Raw genomic sequence first — 17,018 nt, 5'->3', positions numbered from 1 at the left:
GCCTGGTGTGGAGGAGGGAACCCGGGGCAGACTGAAGGCCGGGGTGAGACTGGGAGGGACAGCATCTAGGCCACAGGCACAGGGGTGGGTGGGTGACCCCCTCTGACATGGGTGGTGTTAGTGCTTGATAATCTAAATACGGGAAGTGGGGAAGAAACTTTAAAAGCTCAAATGGTATTTCTTCTTTGGTAGAAGGAGTGTTACAACCAATGAATTTTCTTGACCGTAAGGCATAAAGGAGTCAGGTAAGCGACAAGCAAGCACTTTTGGATGCTCTCTCTGTGGTTTGAAAAAGCTTATGCTAGGAACTAGGGTGGGACAGGGCTGTGGAAAGACCCAGACACTGCCAGGATTTGCTTGGCCTCAGCATCACTTAGTCTGGAAGGTAGCACAGCTCTAGAAACACTAAGATCATCCACTCCCCACCCCGAGTGACCTCTAGTTCTCCAAGGTACCCTCTTCTTCAAGGAGAAATGTGTCTGGACACTGCAATGAGGCAGAGAAGTGGAATCGTGAAAAGAGTTCACAGGACTGTGAGCTCAGGAGAGAATCAGGGATTGATGAGGTTGGGGTAGAATGGGGCTGGAGGTTCTGAATCTGAGGCTTTAAGACTGTCAGGTTATTATTTTGAGAAGAACCATTCATTAAAAGACACCATTAGGAGAGTGAACAGACAAGCCACAGGGTGGCAAGGTATTTTCAATACATATGGCTGACAAAGGACTCGTACCCAGAATATAAGAATTTCTACAAGTCAGTTAGAAAAAGACAGACCACCCACTAGAAAAATGGGCAATATTTTGGATAGGTACTTTACAAAAGCAGATATCCAAGCACCCAATAAACACAGGATAAGGAACTTGACTTCATAAATCACTGTGGAAATGCAAACTTAAACTGCAGTGAGATACCACCACAACCCCCATAAGAATGGCCAAAACTATAGACAACCAAGTGCTGGTGAGGATGTGAAGCAACTAGAACTTGCGTACACTTCCACAGGGAACATAAACTGGTACAACCACTTTGGAGAACTGTGTGGCAGAATCTACTAAAACTGAACATATAGATGCCTGATGACTGAGCGTTTTCACTGCTACGTATATGCACGCGTGTGGGCACCAAAAGACAGGTGCAAGAATGTTCATAGCAGCATCAGATTGAAAACTGGAAACTACTGGTCTCTCAACAAAGAAGGAGGCCATCTCCCCAACCCACACATCCTCTGAGGACTGAACATGTGAATTTAAGGTGAAGCATGGAGAGGTGGGTAACATACCAGGAAGCACTTTCTGACAGTAAGGTTGCTCCTGGAAGTCTTTGGGTGAGAAGTTTCATATACTGTAGTCTGGAATTTGCTGTGCTTACTGCTGAAAGCAGGAACAGACAGGGTGAATTTTCTAAGTTTTCTTGCCCGAGATTCTCTGATTCAGTGGAAATGGGAAACCAATCTGGCACTGCCAGGCAATTCTTTTGAGACTCCGTTGATTGGGAGTGAGGTAAAAGGAGTGAGGAAGTAAAGTAGGAATCGAATATCTTGTTGGCTCAGCTCAATGTTAACACTTATACATTTTCCTCTCTTGTTCTCTTTCCAACAGATCTCCTGACTCTAGTTGTCTTTAACTTTGTTCAGCTGCAGGTCTAGAGGGTAACGTGGGCTACAGCTAAGGTAGGAGATGGGGCAACCACAAACAGTCTAGCTTGCAAGCACTCGAGGTGCTTTGCAGGCAGAACCCTTGAAGCCTCGGCCCCTGGCTGCTTCCGCTTTCACTGGGTTCCGGCAGCTTGAGTGCATGAAGCCTCCCCCACTTCTCGCTGTACCCCTGCAGAGTAAGATTTGGTTGTACCTTCAGAGGTGTTAGTGAAGTTGGTTCTCTGAGCTGAAATGGCTGCACATCATTTCTTGGGGACGAAGGTCACCCGAGGGAAGTAGGGCTGCTCCCAGGTTAGGATTCTTCCCAGACCCAGGCTCACCTTGAATCAAGGCGGGGATGGGCTGGCGGGATTAAAACCCATAATACTAATACTTTAAGGGAAATAAGAGGCTAAAAGGGGGTGGGGAGGGTAACAGAGGGGGGGGTTCTCAGCCAGAAGGGGCTTGAAGCCCAGGGCCCCTCATTCCTCAGGGTGAGCTGGCAGGAGAGCAGTGGTAAGGGACAATGGCTTCTGGGGAATGGGAAGATTCAGCCCCACCCCTAGGAGGTAAGAAGGAAGGGCAGGGTAGATAGCAGGGGTTAGGGGCAGCTCTGGGTGTGGAGACAGCATGGTGGGCCCCAGAACCACCCACCTGAGCTTAAATCCTTGCTCTGGGTACTAATAGGCTGAGAGCTTGGTGAAGTTTTTAACCTCTCTGTACCGCAGAATCCTTAGTTCTAAAGTGGACAAACAATTACTCCTGCGTCATAGGGGTGTTAGGAAGTTTAAAGGAGATAAAACCTTGAGAAACACTTAGACAATGCTGTCTAGAACTTTCTGCGATGGTGGTGATGTTCTCTGGGCTGTCCAGTTCAGTAGTTACTAGCCACACGTAGCTACCTGTGGTTGCCTAGTGAGACTGAAATTTTGTTTTTAATTTTACTTAATTTCAATTTAAATAGCTAGTAAATCAACTATACTCCAATATAAAATAAAAATTAAATTAAAAAGTAAAAATAAATTTAAATAGCTACATGTGGCTCGTGGATGCCTTGAATATCGCAAGCGTAGCATAATGACTGGCAAGTGGGAAGCGCTTGATGATTAGCTACTGTTGTAAGGAAAAGAGTGCGGAAGCCTTGAGCTACCAGAGCCTTCCTCTCAACCTTAGTTTGTACTGGAAAGGCCCAAAGAGGTGAAGTAAATTGTATAAAGTACTCGGCCATGAAGCCTGCTGGGATTGGAGCCACATCCCTAGCTGGGACTGGAGGCCTAGGGAAAGACTTGACATTATTTCTCTGAATTAGGTTCGAAAGAGAGAACTGAGGAGATTTATCAAAAGCCTAGAATTTAGGACAGGAGCTGTAAAGACCAGGAGTCCAGTGAAGATGGAGCCAGACTGGGAATGAAGCTCTGGGCCTGGCTGTACTATGAGGCATCTGATCAACCTCCTCTCCTCTCCCTCCTAGAGACCTGGAGAGAACTTGGAAGGGCCAATGGGAAAGTTTGTGTCAGGTCTGCAGCAATCCCCTGTGGTTACATGGACAATTGCCTAGTGAGATCATCTTTATCAATAGCGAAAGGTCATTCTCTGTCCACCTACCCACTTATCCATCAAGCTTTATTTTTTATTTTTTAGCTCTTGCTCAATGCCCAGTCCATCTGTGCCCCTAGGAGCTTAGGAGGAGACAGGCATACACTCAGTATGGTCTTTGTGGTTTTTTTTTTTTTTTGCGGTACACGGGCCTCTCACTGTTGTGGCCTCTCCCCTTGCGGAGCACAGGCTCAGTACGCGCAGGCTCAGCGGCCATGGCTCATGGGCCCAGCCACTCTGCAGGCATGTGGGATCTTCCTGGACCGGGGCACAAACCCGTGTCCCCTGCATCGGCAGGTGGACTCTCAACCACTGCGCCACCAGGGAAGCCCATCTTTGTGCCTTTTAAACCATTTTTTTTCATGCCTCCATTATCCTATTTCATCACACTATATTGTATTTGTTTTATTGTCTTTCTCTAATTCCAGTTTGTGATCTCCCCAAAGCCAAGAGCCAAGTCTAATTTATCGTTGTGTCTCCAGGCCTAGCATAGTAAGAGCTTCAAGATACAGCAAAGTATAATTGTTAGGAGTTCTGGAGTCAAAGAGTTGGGTTCTAATTCTGGCTCTGCTGCCTAATAAGTGGAGGATGGGGGGTGGGAGGGGTCGCTTAATCACAGATTTTAAATCTCTAACAAGGTAATAATGACCTTGATTTCTAGTATTGTGGAGAGGATTACACTTCTGCGCACACAATATCTTGTACACTCATCCTTCCACCTGAAATTGGGGTCTACACTTATATCTTCTCAGGAGCCTTGTACCACCAATGTTACGTGAACTTTTCTCTCCTGTGAGTACGGTCACACCATCTCAACTGGATCTTTCTGGAAGATGCTCAAGTCTCTTTTGTCTTCAAACCAAACCAAACCAAACCATGCCAGCAGCCCTTCTCTTGACTCCACACTCACCATAAGCCCCATTTACAGTCACTCTACTTCAAAGAGTAGAATATGGCGGTGCTTCCCAGTTGGTGTTCTAAGACTCACTGGTGTATCTCAAATGGTTACAGGTGTTACATTGATCTTCTCAGCCCTCAGGGCAGCTGGGTGGGGCCACACTTCCAGCGGGGAGCAGCCTTGCTCAATTATCCAAAGTTCCATTTAAATATAATTTTCTAGGTCTTTCCTGGTGGCGCAGTGGTTAAGAATCCGCCTGCCAATGCAGGGGACATGGGTTCAAGCTCTGGTCCAGGAAGGTCCTAAATGCTGCGGAGCAACTAAGCCCGTGCGCCACAACTACTGAGCCTGTGCTCTAGAGCCTGCGACTGAAGCCCCCGTGCCTAGAGCTCGTGCTCCGCAACAAGAGAAGCCACCGCAATGAGAAGCTTACGCACCACAATGAAGAGTAGCCCCCGCTCGCTGCAACTAGAGAAAGCCCTCGCGCAGCAACGAAGACCCAACACGGCCAAAAATAAATAAATAAAATAAATATAAAAAATATATAATTTTCTATATGTCCACAAAGTGAAAGGGTTTGGGAAGCACTGACGTGCATTCTGCCATCCCCCAGTCTCCATTTGCTCCCCTCTCAATCACCCCTCAACCCGCTCCAATTTGGCTTCTGCCTCCTTCATGTCTGCAGCATATCCAGTGGGTGGGGTTTTGTTCACACTCTGTTTGATTTCATGCTCACATTGTTACTGCTGATTACTCCCTCCTTCCCTAAACACTGGGACACCAGGAAACCTCTCCTGTTTTTCCTCCCCACTCTCAGCAGGCTCTGCTCCCTCCCCCAGGGTCTTTGAAGAAGTCCTTCTGACCTCAGTCCCAAGCCCTGTTCTCTGTTCACTTTACAGTCTCTCACTCAATAGTCTCATCTGTGCCCACGGTTTAAATGATCACTTCTAACGCAGACTCCCATATTTGTCATTCTAATGAAGGTCATAAGCTTGCATTTAAGATATGAAACTGCTGGGGGAGGGATACATTGGGAGATTGGGATGGACATATAAACACTACTATATATAAAATAGATAACCAATAAGGACCTACTGTATAGCACAGGGAACAGTACTCAATACTCTGTAATGGCCTATGTGGGAAAAGAAGCTAAAAAGAGGGGATATATGTATAAGTATAATTGATTCACTTTGCTGTATGCCTGAAACTAACACAACATTGTAGGTCAACTATACTCCAATAAAATTTTTTTTAAAAAGATATGAAACTGCTTACCAGAGAGCTCTGGTAAGGTCTCAGAGGCTTCATAAGCTCAACTGTCGAGACTGAACCCAGCCCCTGCCTTCGAACCTGGTCCTCTTCTGGTGTTTCCTGTGTTAGCTGGCAACGCCACTCACCACCCCGCTGTGCAAGACACCCTGCTGGGTGTCACGACTCTGATTTGCCCCAAACTTTCCCATGCTATGACCCTTTTGGATAACTGGTATCGTGCATGTGTGCATGCTTTGTATTTCTGTTGTTTATCATTTCCCCACTGCCAGTCTGCCTGAATCCCAGTTGTGTCTTAGATTTCAGTTTACATAACCATTCCTATGGACGCTTTTTCCTGACCACTCCCCATCCCCCAGCCCAGGCCGGCTGAGGGGCACATACATCTGTCTCAGCATTTAGCACGCCCATCCGGCATTGTAAACGCCTCTTGTGTGCATTCCCTCCACAGGACTGCAAGCTCTCAGAGGGCATGGGGCAAGTTTGTCTTGTTCTTTGCTGTGCATTCAGTGCCTGGTTCAACAGACATGTGTGGGATGGAGACTGAGATACAGCAGAGGCTCCCCTCTTACTGGTCCTGCTTATGCCCAGTAATAGCCCAGCTGGAGGGCTGCTGAATTGTCACCTGATCTGCCCTTCTTCAGGTCCTCTCACCCCCGCTTCCATTCTCTTATTCATAAATAAGTGGGTCTTAGGGTGGGATTGCCCTACCTAAGGTGCTTGGCTGTCTCTGAGTTAGCCTAGTATCCAAATAATTCAGTACTTCTATTCCTTCCTTCCTGGCAATGGGAGATCGTCAATTTCTTTGGTGGGGGGGCTTCCATTTAATCTGTGTTTCTTTGAATCACTGCTGCATCCCCTCTGTATTTCCTTCCTTTTGATTGTATACACACCCATTACATTCCTCCTTGCATATATTTTCCTAAGTAACATGTTAAAGTTTTTTTCAGCTGTGGTTCAGATAGGGCAGCCTAGAAGCCTGTGGTCACCAAAAGCAGTCTTAGAATTAGGCAATGGCTCCATAGAAGTGGCTGAAAATGGAAGGAGGCACCTTCTTCCCTGGAGATTGAAGAAGAAAAGCATATATAATTAAAGCAATAAATTGGGTTTTTGGGGTTGTCTGTTTACCACTGTCAAATATAATCTATTTCATGGATTTAACCAGAATGCATAAGATAGGTCAGATTACATTTTCTTCAGTTTGCTTATTTTCTCCTCCAGTTCCCTGCGTAGACACAGAGCCCAGATGGAAATGGGAAGACTGTTGACTTGTGTACTTAGAGAAGGTGGTGGTAAAGGATTCAGTGCACTGGACCCTGGGAATTGGATGCCCGTGAGCAAATAAAAACTAAAAAGAGGCAATGAGGTATCTGGGAAAGAGCATGGTGTTTGGAGTCGGACAGATCTGAGTTAGGATCCTGGCTCAGCTGCATTCACTGTGCAGCTTGGATTTCACTCTCGTTCCTGTCTTCCCTGCATTCACTCCATGCGGTCCTCCCACCACCAATTTCTCTCTCCACTGGGTTCTTTTCATCTGCATATGGACATGTGCAAATATCATCTCAAAACAAACAAACATTGCCCTCTGTCTTCTGCGTCTCCTTCAGCTTCCACCCAGTTGTCTCCTCCCTTTACTGCCAAGCTTGTCAAAAGAGTCGCCCACACTCCCCGTCTCCTCTTCTGCAATCCCTACTCACTCCTCAGTCTCCGATGATCTGGCTTCGGCCACCACTGTACCACTGACCTACTTCTGTCACAGTCACAATGACTCCTGTGTGGCCAGCCCCAAAGACCGTTCCTTGCCCTCTGGTCATCTGGCTACTCAGCAGCATTTCCAACAGTCGAGCTGCTTCCCTCTTGAAGCAACTTTTCTTTCTTGGCATCCATCTCATCCCCCTCTCCTGGATCATCCTCCTACCTCTCTGGCCTCTCCTTCTTAGTCTGTTTGCTGGGTCCTTCTCTTCAACCTGACACTGAACATAGGGGTCCTCAGAGTTCAGTCCTGGGGTCCCCTCCCTTCCCCTTCCCATCACTTCTCTTCACTGGTTACACTGTCTCCCTAGTCCCACGGCTTTAAATAGTGGAGAGCAACACGAAATCCTGACCTGACCCGACCTCTCTGGTAGACTTCGACCTGGAATATACAACCGTTGGCTGTCCTCCTCCACTGGGGTAATTCACAAATATCTCAGACTTAACGTACCCAAATAAAATCCTTCATCCTTCTCCTTGGTGGGAACAAACTACCCTTCCACTGTCCCTCCCCTCCTCCCCATGTTTTCTCATCTCAATAAGCATCACCACTAGCTACTCAGATAGAAACTTCAGAGTCATTCCTCACAGCTAATCTATTACCCAATTCTATTGGTTCCTTTCCAAAATATATCTCGAATCCACCTGATTCTCCCCATCTTTACTGCCACCATTATAGTGGATCTTCTGATATCTTTTGCCTCCATTACTGTGGAAGCCTCTTAATTCTTTTCCCCACCTCTGCTCTTGCCCTCCCATGCATTTGACACAGAGATATGACCTACACAGAAGATAAACAGACCCAGCGTAAACACTCCTTGGCTTAAAACTTCCAATGTCTCTCTCCATTGCGCTGAGAATAAAACATAGCCCTTTTTATAATGCCCAGCAGGGGGCGCCCTACCTCTCTTTCCGGCTTCCTTTGAAACCACCCACTTCTCTCACATTGCTGTGGATGATCCTTCAGTTCTGCTAACGACCACAGCTCCTCCCTCCATGCAGCCTTCCTCTGCTGTTTCCTTTGCCTCAGAGACTCTGACCCCACCCCACCTCTGCCTTCACTCTCTCTGGTGTGTGTGTGTGTGTGTGTGTGTGTGTGTGTGTGTGTGTGTGTATAATATTAAACATTCAGAAAAGTAAAATTTTATTGTATGTAAATTATACCTCAGTACACCTGATTATCAAGAGAAAGAAAGAAAGAAAGAAAGAAAGAAAGGAATGCATAACAGATAACATAAGAAACACCTGGGTACCCACCACTCAGCTCTATTTAATTCTAAAATGTCATATTTGCTTCAGCTATTGTCTTTCTTAAAGGAATAAAGTAGTACACAATGAAGACACCCCACCTCTGGATTCCTTCCCAATTCTATTTTCCTCCCTTCTTTCCCAGAAGTAATTCCTGAATTTGGTATTTGTCATTCCCATGTTGTTTTTATACTTTCATTACATGTGTGTGTATCCACCAACAATACATAGCATTGTTTGCATAGTTACGTTTTATGCCAGTAGTTTTATTGTGGGAGGATTCTGTAACTCACCCAGTTCCTCAGCATGCTTTGTGAGATGGATGGATCCACACTCACACAGGTGGCTCTGGCTGTCATGTCCACGGTGGCATAGTATTTCACTGGATACGTACATCTAACTTGAGTTATTCTCCTCAAGATCGATAACGGTGCCGTTTTCAATTTTTGACCATCATAAACACTGCTGCAAAGAACATCTGTACACGTCTCCTTGGACACATATTTGAGAGTTTCTCTAAGGTGAAACCTTAAAATCGGAATTTCTGAATAATAGCGTACTTGTCTCTCCAACTGTACTAGATAGTGCCAGATTGCTCTTCAAAGAGGTTGAAGAGTTTCCACTCCCACCGCAGCGGGGGCATTTCCGGAGCTCCTTATTCTCACCTACAGAGGTGCCGAGCTCGGACGGGCCTCCAGGGGGCGCCGCGCAGCTCGCTGTGATTCTGGGCGGCCGTGCCGAGAGCTGCTGGACGCAGTTCTTCTTTTCGCTAGTTCGTGGTCCCTTGGCCCCGCAGGTAGTCATTGTTGAGGATGAGATCCCAGAGGTGCATTTAGGGCAGGCTCCAGCCCCTGGGTCGCTGGGAGATGTGGCCTTAATACTCCTCTCCTCCAAATCTTTTCCAAAATTTGAAAGCAGTACAAAACAAAAACTTCTCCATCTTGAATTAAAACCAAAAAAGGACCTAGGTTGTTAAAAGAAACATCTGTATACCTAACATGGAAAATATAGAATGCTAACATTTTAACCTATATGTTTGCTTCAGATGTTTTCTTTTTAAGAAACAAAACATTCCAGTTACACTTGAAATTCTCCTATTCTTTCACCTCCCTGCCTTCCAGGTGGCAGTTAAGATCCTGAGTTTGGTTGATATCCAAACCATTTATTTGTATAACGTATGTATCCATAAACAATGTATAGTATTGTTTGTTTTCATTTACACAAATGCTATTCTGTACCTAATACTCCTGCAGGTTTCTTTCCTACGCACACAACATTGTTTCCAAGATAAATCTACCCTGATGCCTGTCTATCTGGTTCAGTGTTTATCTGTTCTCCTAACAATATATTTTTAGGTTGTTTTCAGCTTTTGGCTATTTAAGCAATGCTGCATACACACTTCACAAGAGATTTTTGTTTTGTTCATGCTTACTTTTGAGTCCCTAGAAGTATGCCTGGCACAAACAAGTTGCTCAGTAAACTTGTGTTGAGTTAATGAATAAATGAACAGCCTCATACACGTTTCTAGGTTGCTCACATGCAGACTTTGCCCAGAATATACATATAAAAGTGAAGTGGCTGAATTTTCAGGTGAGCTCAGCATATTACTCTCTAAGGCTATTGTTCCATTTTATACATCCCTCAGCAAATTTGAGAGTTTTCATTTCCCCTTAGCTTCGCCAACCTTGGTGTCTTGAGATTTGGTGTATATGTGCGTCCCACCTGATGTATATCAAATCATATCTTCTTGTGCTAATTTGCATTGCCCTAATTCCTTTCTGACTATCCCCTCACCTTCCGCCATCAATTGACTTCCTTTGTGGCTTCCAGGTTATCAGATTAGCAGAAGTAGGTTGGGGTGGGTTGAGGGTCACTCTTAAGCTCTCAAGGGGGCAGCCTGACTCCTGAATGGGTCTGGACCTCTCCACGTATTTCCAGCCTCCTTCCTGTCCTGGAAGGTTTTGAATACACGTGCCAGATCCAGGACCTCGGGACTGAAGAGCAACGTTGGAGACCCAGGGCACCCTCCCCACCCAGTCCCACCTTGAGCTCTGAAGCCTCCTGTGAGGGGTGGGAGAGGGCTCTCTGGGCGCCCACGTGGGTCTGTTATTCTCCAGGTCTGCAGCTGGAGAGTGCCAGCCAGGAGAGCCTGGGACCCAGGGTGCTCTGGCATTTGTAGCAGCCTTGACGCCTCTGAGGACCCTGCATGTTCCCGTGGTGGGAGCTGTCTTTGGCGTCCCTGGCACTACCCCTCCTGCGCACACACCATGCCCTCCACTTACAGGAGAATATGCCTTTGGGTCTGTTTGGCTCCTCTGTATTTGACAAATTGACCACTATTTGGAGAAAAGAAGACAAGTTCAGAGGTAAGGGGAAAGATGTAATGGGAGAGAGGGCTGGGGAGCAGGGGTGCAACTGAGGAGGAAAGTTTGAACTCACAGGGTACCCCTTGGCCTTGGGACAATAGGGAAAAATACTGGGCCGCTGGGCTGAATGTAGCACCGGGAGTCACCACCCCTGTAGGCCTTTGAATTGGATCAACAGCCCAAGATGTAACATGTGACACCAGTGGATCAGCTAGAACAGTGGGTGTGCAGGAGCCACTGCCAGCTGCCGTTGGAAAGGCCCATATTTCTAGCATGTAGGGATGACACGCACTTGAGATCCTTTCCCATTTGAAAAGCATTAAAAAATCATAACCTGCAGGCCCAGAGAATGAGCACTCTGACTTAACAACCCTTTTACTTTCTTTTGCAAAGCATTAAAGTCATTAACTTCCAGCAAGCAGGGACAGGTTCTTACTTAACCCTTCTCTTCTGAGAAGTCTTAAAAATCAGCCACGGTAAGACCTTGTCTCTCACTGGCAATGTTAAACCATAAAGCACTGTACTGCTGCTAAGTAATGGGGCCAATCTGTCACTGTGTAACTTAAGAAAAATGGAATCTAGTGACATGTCTTCTGCTCAGAAGCCAGTGGTGACTCCACACTTTGAACCAGATACGATCCCATTGGTGTGAGGTTCTGCTGCCCTTTCGCTGCCTTAATCTGACCATGTGTTTTCTGCTACCACTGGATGAGGTTTTGCCCTCCTCCATGCCAGCTGACTCCCTACATATTTCCCTCTCCCTCACTGCCACCCATTCATCTTGCCCGTCTCTCTCTCTAAGCCTCCCTATGTGGACCTGACGTATAACATTCGTATTTTTAATAACATCCAAATTTGTATATCCCTTTAGGCTATCTGACCACACCCTCCACATCTCACTGAAGGTTCGACTTTGTGAATTCTACTAGGTGCACTCCTCTTATCTCTTTAATCACTCCATCATTAACTATTTATACAGTGCACCTTTTCTAATTGTATGTGTCCATCTTTGCACGCACACTTAGGGGTGTACATGTGTAATGTATTCCCCAGTATATTATACAACTCCGAAGTTTATTCTTTTCTTCCCATTTCTTCATCTATGTGCAGATACCCAGGCAGGTGACGGCATGTCAACTAGTCAGTTGCCACATGCTTATTGAGCACCCACGTGCCAAGCATTGTGCTGGACGCTGTGGGTATGGGCACAGTCCTTAGACTCTAGTAGGAAAGAGAAAAATTAAACAACTGCGTGAATTATTATAAGTGAGCAGAGGGCAGCAAAGTAGAAGGACAGATGCTTTGGTAATATGTATGAGTATATGTGGAGATGTTTGGACGCCATTCCCCAGGAAATGATGTTAAACTGAGACCAATAGTAGGGGTAGAAGTTGGGAGCTAGGCAGAGCTGGGGAACAAATCATTTCAGGCAAAGGGAATAGGATGGGTCCAGACTGTCATGCAGAGAGAGCACAAAGCATCTGGTAACATGCAGGAAAGGGTTAATTCAGCTGGCGTGGGTTGCCCCAAACTTATACATTCCGAAGGTCTTCAGGACTGCCCCTGGACCAACTCCTGCAAGATGACCTCCGAGCTCTTGGAATATCCTGCCTGATAAGAATGCCTTTGTATATCTGAGACCTTGGGCCAGGTCAGATAGTCTATGCTAACAGAGGGACATAGTGAATCCTTGTTTTTATATGCTGAGGCTGTTTGGGGCCTTCCATATCAATTTGACCTCTGTTGGGGCTGGAGACTGAGGAGATAAGGTCAGTTATACAGGTGTTGACTACATGATACATGATGACCCTCAACAAACACCCTGGACACCACAGCCCAGGTGAACTACCCTGGTTGGCAATATTTCTTACGTGTTGTCACACATTGCCGCTGGGAGAATTAAGCACTGTCCATGCAACTCCACTCAGAGTGCGTAACCGGAAGCTCCCACCTGGTTTCTCCTGGACTCTGCCCCATGTGCCTTTCTCCTTTGCGGACTGTAATTTGTATCCTTTCACTGCATTAAACCATAATGGAGAGGATACCAGCTTTTCTGTGAGTCCCTCTAGCAAATCATCACAACCAAGGGTGGTCCTGGGGACTCCCAACACAGGTAGAGCAGAGAGAACAAAGGCTGTGGGCGGAGGGGAACAACTGAGGTGATGAAAGAGATGGAGAAAGAGACTGGATTCCTCAGAACCTATAGATCATGATGGAGAATGACATGGTTCTGCCTGTGGGCTTGATTCCAACGTGGTTACTTTATTTCATTCTATTCCATGGCCCTAGGCTGCATCCAGCCCTGGCTAGATCTCACAAAAGGTACCTACAGAAAACATGCCAATCAGTGAATTTGCTTGGTGTGGGGTTGGGGTGAGCCCAAGGGCACATTAAACCTACTGGAGGAGATGAGCAGTGTCACCTGTCCGGATGGCTGCACCCATTATCTCCTGTATGACCCACCTTGGGTTCGGAGCAGTTACCACTCAATATATATTGGTAAAGAAGAAACAGTGGTGTGTTTATTATAACAGCTTGGGGGAAAAAAAAAAACCAGAACTGTTTTCCATACTGAATCCCACATAATGAAAACTCAGAGGTGACATCACCCATCTGTTTCATGATCACATATCCATGGTGACAGAATAAGTCAAGGGAAAAATAGGGTGAGAGAGTGGTTGAAGCGAGTTAAGCCATTTGTTGGCACAAAGGACTCAGTTATCAAGGTTGCAAATAAGTCATCAGCTTCAGGCATGGACGGGCACCAAAGTGTTTCTCAAATTTCTGCTTGCTTGGACAAGCATGCTGCCTTCTCAAGAGTGTGCCTTGAATCCTTAATAGCCGGAGAAAACTTTTAAAGTAATGGAAGAAGTACTTATGTAACTCATTTCTAAATCCACAGGGGCCTATATTTTTGATGGTGCAGGAGGCTTGCGGCAGAAGCCTGTTAGGGATGATGGCTGTACCTGCGGCCCAACACTCCCAAGTCAGAGCGGTGCTCCCGAGGCCTGGGGCAGCAGCAGGGGGTGGGGTAGCCGTGTGATCTCAGAGCCACACTGATGGCCCCGTAAGCCAAGTGCCTCGATTCTGGAGAACACAAGATGCTGTTATGCAATTTCTAATTACAACGAACTCTCTTCTTTCTGTTCCCAAGAGGGAAGGCAGTTTATACTCAAACACAGACCTAAGTTTGAATCCTGTTCTAGCTATGTAACTTTGGGTGTTATTTAAACTCTCTGGGCCTCAGTTTACTCATCTGTGCACTGGTCATTATAAGAAGACCTTGTTCATAGGGTTGAAGACTCGATGAGGTAATGCCTATAAAGCGCTTGGCACAGTGCCTGGCATGCATTAAGGGCTCAAACAACAACAACACAACCAGAAAGGACGTTAAGGTGTTTAGTAAGTCCTCTGACATAAAAAGACATTTTCGAGGGCTCGATGCCAGTCACATGTGCCTCAAGATTGTCAGGCTGGGTGAGGACATCCACGTGCTCTGAATTAGGTACTAGTGGATGTGACAGACGTGCCCTAAGGAATCAGCTTTACTACGTTGGCCTTCAATGCTTGGGCGGCATTTTAAACGGCAGCCCGTAACTCAGGTGCTGCCGGCTTCAGGGTCAGATGCAGCGCTGTTCTTTGGCTTCCTAAGATGATGAAGAGAATGGATGGCGGAGGCTGTGCTGATAAAATGGCCCTCGAGGTAAAGCTCTGATCATGAAGACAGACCCCCGTGTAACTGGAACTAGGGGGAGGTCTTGGCAGGTGCGACGTCTGGTGGAAGGAGAATGAGTCTGGAGTCACCACTTGGGTTTGATCCCAGCTCCTTTACTACAAGCGTATGAAGCTCGTACACTGCAAGTGTGAGGTGTTGGGCAAGTTACTGGTCTCTAAACCTCAGTCCCTTCATCTGCACAAAGGGGAAAAGACTTGACTTGCAGAGTGACTCTAAGGATAAACTGATACAGTGCAATGTATGTAAAACACCTGCTATATGGTAGGCACTTCATAAATGATGATATAAGCAAGCAAAGTACAGTCACAGCAAAGCATGAAATGCATTAGTGGTAACTGATATTGTCTTGTGACAAGGCGATCCTGTGAGACCAAATTAGTTTCTTAGAAAGAACGGCAAGATACAGATAGCAGGTTTGATGTGAAGCTTGGCAGCTGAGGGCAGTTCATTCTGGGAAATGGCTTATGGTTTGGATCAAATCCCTGCCCCGGGTGACATGTTCATCACGGCCCTGGGAAGACCTGATCTGGGGGATCATGGGGGACAGATGGAGAGGGTCTGCATGAGGACCAGACCTCTTAGCCAGTGACGAGCCGCCCTATAAGGGTGATGACAAAGCACAGCTCCAAGAGAGGTGCGAGGAGCCACAGGGAGTGCGCAGGATGTAGCCCTATCTCTGCGGCGGGAAGCTGTGTGCTGGGACACGTGGCCCGGGAGGCAGTCACGGAGCTTGCAGCCCAGAGAGCAAGCGGACCCCAGTCCAGGCGTGCTGCCGCTGAAGTGGAGGTGGGGAACCAGGCCAGGGAGGCATGGTCTCAAAGAAGGGCTCCTCCTATCCTGACTCCAGTTGCTTCCGCATCAGAACAGTTTTCTGGGAGAGGGACCCAAGAGGTGACGAGGGCAGAACCCAAGTGATAAGGGGATGTTTTAAACACAGAAAAGCCTCTATTCAGCAGGGAACTCAGGTCACATGTCAGAGAATAAACATGAATGAAACTTTAAAAACATGGGGGTGGAAGCTGACATTACAGCTATGCCCACCAGCAACTCACTGAGAATAAAGCCCTCCTGCGTGTAGAAAGTTAATGGTGTCTATCACCCTCTTGGAAACCCAGCCTGGGGAGAGGAGAGGGACTGGGGACAGGTACCAGACACTGCTTGAAAAGGTAACGGTGTGTGATGGGGTTCGATTGGCCCTTTCTCCCCTATGAGGATGTGTGCGTCCACAGGAGAAATCCCCACGTATGCTCCCACCTCTACTCCCATAGGAAATGAAAGCCTATGGTCGCATGTGGCGCTTGTTGGTCTGATGAAGTGGTTTTCAACTGGGACCAATTTTGTCCTCCCAGGGGATGTCTGGCAATGTCCCAGGACACTTTTGGTTGTCACATTTTTTGGGGGGGTATGCTACTGGCATCTAATGGGTAGATGTCAGGGATCCTGCTAACTACCTTACAGAGCACAGAATGGCCCCCACAGCAGAGCTACCCAGACCCTAGTGTCAGTAGTGCTGGCGTTGAGCAAGCCTGGTCTGATGCGATGCGGAGGTTCTCTGTCAATGGAAGCGGCTTGCTCCTCTCACCTGTCATCTCAGTGTGGGGTAGAATGGGGAAGGGTCACAGCTAGCCTGCAATCCCTCTTTGGTGGCCATATACAGAAGAGGGTGTGGTGCGAAGGCAAAAAATTGGGGGTGGGGTGGGAATGAGCCCAAAGAGAGACTCAGGCTAACCTCTCAAAGTAGATGGAAGGCCAAGCGCAGAGTTTTTCATTTCAAGTCAACTCTTACTTATTTAAAAACCAATTTCCTGGGCTTCCCTGGTGGCGCAGTGGTTGAGAGACCGCCTGCCGATGCAGGGGACGCGGGGTCGTGCCCCGGTCCGGGAGGGTCCCACATGCCGTGGAGCGGTTGGGCCCCTGAGCCATGGCCGCTGAGCCTGCGCGTCTGGAGCCTGTGCTCCGCAACGGGAGAGGCCACAACAGTCAGAGGCCCGCGTACCGCAAAAAAAACCCCAAACAAACCAATTTCCTTAAGCACATAATTGTATGTTTATTTCCCTGAGGAACTCTTGAGGCAGAGGAGACCTGCTGAAATTAGGGGGATGGAGGCTGCACACAGGGTTTTAATGGAGTTAGAAAAATTTTTCCTCTCCTTTGAAAGACGGTTGGGAGAAAGAGAAGGGCAGGTTCCTCTCCTGCAGGGCAGAGGATGTGGGGGGATGGAGTTAAGATAGGAATGGAGGGTCAGACAACGTGACGAACGGTTGTGTGACCCCAGCGGGTTGGGATCAGAGACAGAACTCCGGGGTGCAGCTTCAAGCCTGCCTCTTCTCTCCCCGCATCCTGGTAATTGGAGGGAAGGGATCCAGGAAGTGGGCTGTTCATACCCTTCCTGCCCCACCACCTTCGCGTGTACACACAAACACGCACACACACACACACACACACACAATCAAAATACTCCTTTGGAAGAGGCTCTGGTTTGCATCAGGAAACAGAATGGGTCATGCTGTTGTGGGA

The sequence above is a fragment of the Aethalodelphis obliquidens genome, unplaced genomic scaffold, assembly GCF_003676395.1.
Source record: "Aethalodelphis obliquidens isolate GAN/ISIS:26980383/991018 unplaced genomic scaffold, ASM367639v1 scaffold90, whole genome shotgun sequence".
Taxonomy (NCBI): Eukaryota; Metazoa; Chordata; class Mammalia; order Artiodactyla; family Delphinidae; genus Aethalodelphis; species Aethalodelphis obliquidens.
This window is presented reverse-complemented; position numbering follows the sequence as displayed.